General features: G+C 37.1%; 1 long non-coding RNA gene across 1 annotated transcript; it reads left to right on the plus strand.

The window, feature by feature from the left end:
* The first annotated feature begins 2 nt into the window (after positions 1-2).
* Positions 3-9,794, plus strand: LOC122237973. Its single transcript, XR_006216821.1, has 3 exons — positions 3-147; positions 5,170-5,274; positions 8,903-9,794. It is a non-coding gene; the product is annotated as an uncharacterized LOC122237973 (long non-coding RNA).
* The last annotated feature ends 941 nt before the right edge of the window (positions 9,795-10,735 follow it).

Consider the following 10,735-nt stretch of genomic DNA (forward strand, 5'->3'; position numbering starts at 1 on the left):
CCCAATGAGGGATGTTGTGGCGGCGGAGGAGTCTCGGAAGGTATCCGGAGGTTAGGCGCCGCGTCTCTCTGAGGTGGTACCGTGTGGGCCCATCAGCCCACCTCTCGGTTGCGTTCTCTTCTGTGGTGTATCAGCACTGTTTACGAGGTGTGGGGCGTTTCGTTAATTCTTTTTTCCATTAATTCTCCAGTTGCCAGTACTGACGGTTTAAAAATTGCCAGATAGCAGTTTTTCACTGGAAGCACAAACTCGAAGCAGAGTGCGAAGTTTGAACCCTGGACGATCCTTTACTAGATGAATAGCCTTGTCTAGTTAATCGCCTCCTGAGTGCCAGCTTTGTCATTTGCCAAATGGGAATAATAAATGCCTATCCCACAAAACTGTGAAGATTGAAAGCATAAAAAGGGCCTGGCACGTAGCACCATGGAGATGTTTTAAGATTTTTATTATTACTTATGTTTCCCTTCAAGCTGGGAACAACCTGTGATCCTTACCTCACTAGCTCTTGAGAAGTTTCCTATTTCATCATAATGCCGTAAGGATACGGCGTATGGAAAACTATATGGTTTCTTCCCTTTAGGGAAGTAGGTGGAGCATAGTAAAATGTGGTCTTGGTTCATGTCCTAGACGTCAGAGACTAGGGGACCACTTTTGTGCTTATACATTTGTCTTAGCTGGAAATAACCCTGGGATATAGAAACACCCTACTGGAATTAGGGAGGGTGAGGGTGGGCAGGGCACAGTGGGGATTCTCCCTAGAACAGCAACAAAGGCCAAAGTCTTAAATTATTACTATTATTATCCACCACATTTGTCGTCTTATTCCAAATTCAAAGTAGCAGAAGTAGACTAAGACATCATGTTGCCTCAAGTTTAATTGGAAATGGTGGCAAGTACTTACCACCATTAGTAACAAGTCTTTATTCTGTGAGAGTGAATTTTCTTTTGGAAATTTATTAAATCCTCCAGATTAGAACCAGGTGACTCAGACGAGGCCAAAAGTGGGCAGGACTAGATTCTACTAATTATCATGTGTTTCTCAAGAACTAGCTCTGAATGGCAATTTCAGACGTGTTCTGAAAATCCCTTGGGTAATAGCAACACTGTTTGAAAGTATATTAACTTTCAAGTGGCCAGTACTTTAAAAGACAGTACTAATTTGTACATATGAATTAAAGTGTTTCTTTAAAATCAGTTGCATCGCCTGCCAATCATTTGAGTACTGATTTGAATTATTTAACAGGATAGGAATAGGCATCTGTTCATTCAAATATTTATCCATATTTACTGAGCATTTTAAGTTGCACTTAACTGTGATACAGCCTAGAGTCTATAAAGTCTATCAAAGACTAGAAACCAAATAAGTCTGTTTTGTTGTTGTTGCTGTTTGTTTGTTTTTGTAGAATTTACTATTTTTTTTTTCTGGTAAAGTGCAGTGTGTAGGTCATTTGCCCGTGGTCCTTGAGCCCCATATGCACCTAAACTCTGCTCTGTGATCATAGTTGACCTGAGTGTGAGTCTGCAAACTACATTTCTCAGCCTTGTCAAATGGCTTTCTGTAAGATTCTTCCAAGAGGAAGCATAGGCAGAAAAGCAAAAGGTGGAACACGGAAAGCTGTTATTCTTCATTTCCTCTCACTCTCTGCTTCTGGTCTCCAGGGGAATATCTGTGCCCTTAAAAAGTCCCAGAGCCAATTGTAGCAGCCCCTCCTTGGTGGGTCTGTCTTCCCTTTTCCCATCCTCATGTGGCATCCCCATCGCTGAGTTTGCTCTCTACTTTGATAACACCACCCCCACCCTCTGTTCTACCAGCTTTAGAAGTGGTAGCCACTTGCAGCAGTTAAGAATTTCTAATTTAATCTCACTTTCCCCTTTTTGCTCTTCTAGCCTTCAGCTCCCATGTTAACGCTTCCCCATAACAAATGCTGTCTGTTTAGAATTTTAAAAATGATTTCTGTATTCTTGCCTGGCACTCAGACTTATAAAGATGCAAATATGTTCTACTTTATAGTATTTACACAGCCGTTGGAATCCAGTGGAGGATGTTGTAGCTTTTACAAATAAAGGGATATGACTCTGAAATCTTTCTCCCTAGCAATGAACTTTAAAACTCCAGACCACATCAGCTCACCCGTAGAGTACTGTACATGCCTATCAGTAATATCTGTTCATCATGGCAACCTAAAGGTCTCCAGGGAGTGTGTGTTGTGGGGAAAGGAGGAAGAAGAAATTTGGAAAGTCTCCACATATAATTTATACTTTTTGAAAAAAAAATTACTTCTAGATACTTATTTTAAGGAAGTAATGAGAAATTGATGTAACAATTTCTGTATATCCTCCTCAACTCCTTGAGAATGAATCTTCAAAACCTGTATATCCAACGTCCTATTGTATATCTTACTAGAATGTCCTTCACAATCTCAAACTTCACAGGGATATAGCCTAAATTCATCATCCACCCCTGTCCTCTCAAAAAAAAAAAAAAATATATATATATATATATATATGTATGTATGTATGTATATATGTTTGTATACATATCTCCACCCATTTTCCCTAATAAGAAGCACTGTGCCTCTCCTTTACCCTCCATATCTACTCTGTGACTGTAGCATTCTCCCTGACGCCAGCCCTAACACCAACACACATAATAGTCAACCATAACCTATGAATAATATGTGTCCTGGTTCATATCCTAATTGCCCTACCATTTTCCAGTTTATCAAATTCTTCCCAGAGATTTTTGGAAAACTATGATTTTATCATTTCCAACTCTGCTCAAAATTTTTACATGTTTCCTCAATGTCTAGGGCAGCACTTGTCCAATAGAACTTTCTATAATAATAGAAATGTGCTACCTCATAACCAATTTAGTTGCTACTAGCCATATTCATCCACTGTGCATTTGAAACCTAGCTAGTATACTCAAGATACTGACTTTTTATTTGATTTTGACTAATTAAGTTTAATTAATCATATTTGACCTCATAACCAATTTAGTTGCTGTTAGCCATATGTATCCACTGAGCATTTAAAACCTGGCTAGTGTACCCAAGGTACTGACTTTTTATTTGATTTTGACTAAGTTTAATTAATCATATTTGACTATGACTACCATATTGGACAGCACAGGTTTAGGTTCAAGGGGTTCAAAATCTAAACCACTTGGCATTACATGCTAAGCAATCCTCTGCCACCCTGCCCAGCTTCATTCTGTTCTGTATGAACCCAGTCTTTCAGGCATATAAAGTTTTGTCTTTTTTCCCCAAACATGCCTCTTTCTTGTCCTTTTTATGAATTTATAATTGAATAAGAGAAAAATTCTCCTAAATTAGAGAGGCTCAAAAATGACTTTAAAAACTACAATATTTGGTAAGTAGAACTTCTTAGAAAAGCACTAACGGTAAAATGAATGTCAGAATCTGGTGATAACTTCTGCTTTCTCCCGGTGCCTTATAAAGAACACACTCAATAGATGCTTATTGATGAACCTGTTGATTAGGGCTAACTCTCTCTAACTTACCTGGCTTTGTTGGATAGATTGGTTGTGAGTAGCTGTGTTAGGGAGGGATAGGAGACTGCCAGTTAGCATTCTGTGTCTACATCATTGTTGGAAATTCATTTATTGCCATTAGGTGCAGAAACTTTCCAAGTCTGTGTATTTTTTTGTGCTCAGTTGCTAAGATCCAGTGCATCTGTGGCACAAGAGAATATTTTACAAGCCTTGTTTGTCAAATACATGGACTACGTAAGAAACAGGAGTGAAGATTGTTTTTCTTATCACTTGTCAATAGATTTTTTTAAAGAGTATTGTGATTACATAAAAACATCTTAAAGCATTGATTTCCTGGAGTATAAAGTAAGAAGAGATACATTTCAGAAACTATATGTCATTATCAAATGGAAATGTATGGAGAATTGAATAAGCTTGATTTATTTGGGGAATTTGCACAAAACACACAATTGTTTGGGTCAAAATGACCAAAACTGACAGGAAAGTGAGAAAAGGCAAGGTGAAAAGAGTAAAATAATACAGACTTTATAATGTCAATACATTTCACTGAATAGATGAAGAAAACTTTAAATTTTGGTTATTGAAATGTTAATTTGCTGTGTTATTGGAGAAAATCAGTTCTGCTAGAGAGCACAGAATGGAATGGATGAATCCCATAGGATGTGGTAAGTATCGATAATAAGCAAGTAGTCATGAGACATAGGCAGGATTCATAAGATGTGCTAAAAATAGATATTAAGTAACTGATAGATGTAAAGCTAGATAGACTAAATGACTATATGATGGAACAAGCAAAAGTGTTATTTATAGATAGAAAGGGATGGAAAGACCAAATTATGATCATGCCATCTCTAGGCTGACAGCCATGTTGTTGTGGGATCGTTGAGCATGATGGTCCAGAAAGAATTTTTAAGACGTTTTACAGTCTCTAATTTAAGTAGCTTTGGGATAGGACCTGTGGGCAGAAAGAGCTGCATTTTTGCTGTATGAAGCTGGTGGTTATATGCTTAGTGCTCAAGGGGTGGGGGCACTTGCAGAGCATATTGGATCATAAAATGTCTTCAAATTTTGAATCATAACATTGCTCTTGCAAGGTTTCTGTGGTACTTATCATTCAGTTCAATATTAACTGTGGGTAAGATTTACAGGTAGTCATGAGACCCTTTAAGGATGTATCAACCAGCATGTATTTGATCCTTATCGAAATTATGCAGCCTATAGGTTAGCCAACTGGGCTAAAGGTGAACATTTTTCTGCTTCTATCCCTTATCAGTGTTACCCTTATGTGGTCCATCCATGGTTATATTCTGGACCCAAATGTACTCTGCCTAAGAATTGCTAATGATACCTATAACTGTTGGCAGGCTAACTGGCAAACTGCAGCTATGGACAAGAATATTTTTCACTGCTTCTCTACACAACAAGTGTCTATCACTGGCCCCACGCACCTTCTCTCTGTTGACCTCCCTGCCTAAATGTCAGTCTGTCCCCAGCTCATCAGTGAGGAAGGCTGATATAGCATGCATGCACACACACACACAGGGAGAGCGTACACATATAAACATTGCATACCTTGGGATTCATGGAGTGTAGTCCTTCCCACTTGCAACCTAAGTGTGGTAACTTACCCCATCTCTTTCCTCTTTGCTTTACAGGGATGCGTGATTTGAGAATCTCCATTTGGTCTTTGAGCCTGTCTGTTCTGTGACCCCTGGGATAGCTTGGCTTGCATTGTACTTGGAGGCCACCATTGCATCAAGGTAATTCCCCATGAAAACTAGGAGAAACTTAGAAAAATAACAACATAGAACTGTGGAGCATAAGCTAATGTTGTATGAGAAGGGGAAAGGAAGGAAGTCATAAATTGTATCCATTAGATACTAAAAGACAAAAATAGGCAAGTAAAGAGCAAACCAAAAGGTAAAATGTGGAAAATATTTCTTTTTTCTAAATTGATTAATGGAAAAGGGAAAAAGACAAAGGAAAGACTCAGAGTTTTGACAGTGTTGTATATATATCTTTGATACCAATTATACTTCATTTATTGCTGTGACCAAAATAACTGTATCAGAGGTAAATACAACAAAATCCAAATGAAGGGAAATGCTCTTCCAACAAGTGGACTAATCCTAGAAATTCTTTTTAATTCACTCTACATAGTATTGCAATAGGTTTTTTTTAATGCTCATTACATTTTAAAGCGTTTAAAGTGTCAAGAAAAGAAAAAGGCTTTAAAACTACTTATAATTAGGAAGGAATGCATATAGAACACTACTTTCTATACAAGTTTTTATTATTTGTGCACATTTTCTGAAACATTTCCTGTAAATCAATTCTTATTTAAATACACTAAAATTACAACTATTTTAAAGATCTGTGAGATAGAAGACTAAGTAAGTAAATATCCCTTTGTAATTAAAGTAGTTTTTTCCTAATTTATCTCTTTTATAATTTATTTTCTTTAATAGGTCGCTGTATCTGTTAGTATTATAGAAAATGTTGAGTTAAAAACTTGTCTAAGTGAAATATAATATATAAGAGCATGTACGATTTTTCTCTAAGAAGATTACTATAAAATTATTTACATAGATGAAATTGTTTATGAAACAAACACATCATATTCTTATTCTGTGGTTCTTAAAAGAATATGAAATTTTATGACATAGCTCATTCAAATTAATAGCCTTATGCTGTTTTTAATTTGTTTGTTTTTACAACTTAATTCTTACTTTGAAATTGAGTATTCTCTCCCTCCAGAATTTGAAATGGTAAAAACAATTAGAAAAAGAAAGTGTACTCTGTGATGAATCAAAAATAATACCCACATATAAAGAGAGATTAATGGTATAATATCATCATGAAATACTGATTATTTTTTTCATGATCTATTTGGGATTTAAGATATTTCTATTATTTTATAACTAAAAAGAGAAAAGGTAGAAGATCTCTTCTCAGAATTTACAAAGTACTATTGAACTTTATACCATTAAAGAAAATTATTATTGGGGCACCTGGGTGGCTCAGTTGGTTGAGCGACCGACTTCGGCTTAGGTCATGATCTTGGAGTTTGTGAGTTCAAGCCCCACGTCAGGCTCTGTGCGGACAGCTCAGAACCTGGAGCCTGCTTCAGATTCTGTGTCTCCCCCTTTCTCTACCCCTCCCCTGCTCACGCTCTGTGTCTCTCTGTCTCTCAATAATAAATAAATGTTAAAAAAAAATATTATAAAGAAAGGTACTAGTGTAGAAATTTGGATTAGAAAAATACTTAAAATTATTTTTGTAACTTTATACTAAACTACTGTAAAGATAGATTTAGTGGTATACATTCTTTAAAGCATGTGACATATTTTTGTAGCCAATGCAAATACTGTAGTTTTTATAAAATTTAGAATTAAATTTCTGAATTGCAAAGAATTGTTTCAGATGAATATTAAAAGGCAATCCTAATGAAGATATTGAAAGCAAATTATGGCTAACATGCCAAATCTGTTTCGTATTATAAAGGAGTGCATCAAAAAGAAATTGTTAGAGTCACCCTTCATTCTCCATTCCCAGGATTCTCCTCTGGGCATTTATGTCAGATGACCTAGGAATGTGCAGAATTAGTGTTTACTGGCCAGTCATTGGTTATTCAGAATTCACTCTGATTTGAATTATCTCTAATGTTTTTCTCCCATCCATTTATGGGTCACATATACAATAAATCAAAGCATGTTGATCCCAGTGAAATTTAGCAAAGAAATACAGCTTTGGCCATTGGCCACAAAAATTTGAAAATCTTTACTCAGGGGAAAAACATGGACATTTTCTCACCCTGGATAGTAGCTATTTTCTAACTTAAATTTCCAACTAAAATGGTTTGCTATTCTTCTAAAAACTGAACCTTGCATATGGTAAGACTTATCTCAAGCCAAAATGTACAGCTTCACTTTTGTAGTACTGTATTTACTGTTCAGTAAGTCAAATAATTCAGAAAAACTGGAAATCATATTATGAAGAAGCAACTCTCCCACATCTATTTCTAAGTCTAGATTGGTTTTTGCTGAAAACAGATATTCATAGTAGGAGGAAAAAGTACATAATTCTGTACTCATGTATATACACATATATGCATATATGTATATGTGGTAATAGGACAATTTGGAAAAAAAATTGTTAAAATGTATAGGAACAGTACTTTTGTATTTAGAATACTGAATAAGGATTCATTCATCAAACAAATTAATTATTTTCTTCTGCTAGCCTTTCTGGGAGGCTGGTTCTTCCCCTATCCCTGGATGAAAATTTAAGCAGTTTTCATGTTTTTTTCTCGTCATTCTTAGGTATTAGGAAGAGTTATATGTTAAAGCTTCAGTCTCCATTTAACAATAACAGTATAAGGTCAAAATTTAATTCTGGCTTTTGAGTTTAAGGCTTCTCTCCTTGCCCACCTCCAGGCGAGTTGCAGGCCTAAAGCTATCAGTCCATGAGGTAGAGAAAGGAAAGTACAGTCTGCTGCTTCTCTTTCTCCACAAGGATACTCCAACTCCATCTTGGTTAGGCCTACAGGCCCTCCCAAGGTTGGAGTGTGGGGACAGAGGAGTTTTATTGGAAGCAGCTTACAGGAAATTTTCCTGCTAAACTAGTACTGTCTTCTTGATCTAGCATTGCCACTTTCTGGACTTGGCAGATGTTTAAAATAGACTCTTATTCTCATGAGCATTTTCATGGGTTCTTCCAAGACCCACTCCACTCTCCCTGTGGGTTCTGATAACAAGAGCTAATGCATGTTGTCCTTCTGGTCCTTGGCTTTATTTATTTACTTAGCTTCTTTTTGCAGAAGACTATTTTTTTTTTTTAAGTTTATTTATTTATTCTGAGAGAGAGAGCGATCAAGGGAGGGACAGAGAGAGAGGGAGAGAGAGAATCCCAAGCAGGCTCTGCACTGACAGCGTGTAGCTCAATGTGGGGCTCAAACTCACAAACCTGTGAGATCATGACCTGAGCTGAAATCAAGAGTCGGATGCTTAATCGACTGAGCCACCCAGGCTCCCCCTTTTTGCAGAGAACTATTTACCCATCTTAGCCATGTGTGGGCAGGACCTAAGAAAACTCCATGCTGGCTCTCTTAAGTGAGTGGTACACATTTGGTTCACTGGGAAATCACATTGTTTGCCCCAACAAACTCTGGGAATAGGATTTTATTCCTGGAATTCAGGAAAAGCAGAAATCCTGTTACAGGGTTACCACTCGACAACAGCCATGTTACCCCTGCATGTCTCTGGCCTCTGAGGACTACCCAGCCATTCTCTAGCTTTCTGGATTTTCCAAATGGGAAGTAAACACACCCATGTCCCCCAGACCTTAAGTTCTGCTAATGGCCTCCTTAAAGCTTCTCTCTTCATTTAGGATGAAGAGGGACTACCATCTACTTCTCTTCTTGAGAGGAAGGATGCTATCACAGCATAACAACAGTGATTCTTGAAAACCTTCTCCTCCAATCTTTAATTTTCAGTCATTTGAGACCTTTGAAGTGGGTGAAGTCATTCAGAGTCTTACATCCAATTATCCTCAACTTTTTTGTACAAATATTTACAGGGTGGTTATGATCTTCACTTTGGAATGTAGTATTTACTCTTTTGGGGTCTTAGCCAAAACTTCCACAAGTCCTGTTTTACATTAAGTGGAAGATGTCCTTCTGTGTATCTAAATTAAACTTTTTATATATATTAAACACTTTGTTTTTGAGATAGTTATAGATTCTCATGCAGTTGTAAGAAATAATACAGAGAGATCCAGTGATCCTTTATTCATTTCCCCCAAGAGGTAACATTTTTCAAAACTGTAATAAAGTATCACAACCAGGATGTTGACATTGATAGAGCATTTCCATCATCACTTTCCACATTCCCTCATGTTGTTCCTTTATAGCAACACTCACTTCTCTCCCACTCACACCTTCTCCTCAACCCCTGGAAACCACTAATGTGTTATCCATTTCTATAATTTTGTCATTTCAAGAATATTATATAAGTGGAATAGTACAGTGTGTAACCTTTTGAGATTATCTTTTTACACTCAACATGATTCTCTGGAGATTCATCCAGATTGTTGTGTGTGTCAATAGTGTGTTCCTTTTTTATTGCTGAGCAGTATTCCATGAATTGGATGTACCGTAATCTGTTCAATCATTCATGTGCGGTAACATGTCTGATGATATGATTGATGAAGGACATATAGTTTGTTTCCAGTTTTTGTTATTGTGCATTAAAATGATGATGAGGGGGTGCACCCGGATGGCTCAGTTGGTTAAGTGTCTGACTTTTGATTTTGGCTTAGGTCATGATCTCATGGTTTGTGAGTTTGAGCCCCACAGCGGGCTCCATGCTGACAGTGTGGAGCCTACTTGGGATTCTCTTTCTCTCTGTCCCTCTCCTGCTTGTGCACACATGATTTCTCTCTTTCAAAAATAAATAATAAGTAAGCTTTAAAAGAAAAACTGACTATAAACATTCATATGAAGTTTTTATATGAATGCGTGTCTTCATTTCTTTGTGATAAATGCCTGGAGTGCAGTTACTGCATTGTATGGTAGTTGCATGTTTAATTTTTAAAGAAACTGCCAAACTGTTTTCCAGAGCATCTGTATCAGTTTATATTCCCACCAGAATTGTATGAGTACTCCAGTTTCTCTACATCCTTGCTGGCATTTGACAGTGTCACTCTTTATTATTTTACCCGTTCCGAGACACCCACACACATACACATACAGTGGTTTTAATTTGCATTTCCTGGGGCGCCTGGGTGGCTCAGTCGGTTGAGCGTCCGACTTCGGCTCAGGTCATGATCTCGCTGTCCGTGAGTTCGAGCCCCGTGTCGGGCTCTGGGCTGATGGCTCAGAGCCTGGAGCCTGCTTCGGATTCTGTGTCTCCCTCTCTCTCTGACCCTCCCCCATTCATGCTCTGTCTCTCTCTGTCTCAAAAATAAATAAACATTAAAAAAAATTTAAAAAAAATATTTTGCATTTCCTTTGTGAATAATGATGTTGAACATCACATGATTATTTGCCATCTGTGTATCTTTTTTGGTGAAATGTCTCCTCATGTCTCTTGCCCATGTACTAACTGGATTATTTGTTTTTTACTGTTCAGTTTTGGGAGTTCTGTATCTATTCTAGGTATCAGTCTTTTGTTACATATATGTCTTTCAAATATTTTTTACCAATTTATACTTTGTTTTTCC

The sequence above is a fragment of the Panthera tigris genome, chromosome B1 (assembly GCF_018350195.1).
Source record: "Panthera tigris isolate Pti1 chromosome B1, P.tigris_Pti1_mat1.1, whole genome shotgun sequence".
Taxonomy (NCBI): domain Eukaryota; kingdom Metazoa; phylum Chordata; class Mammalia; order Carnivora; family Felidae; genus Panthera; species Panthera tigris.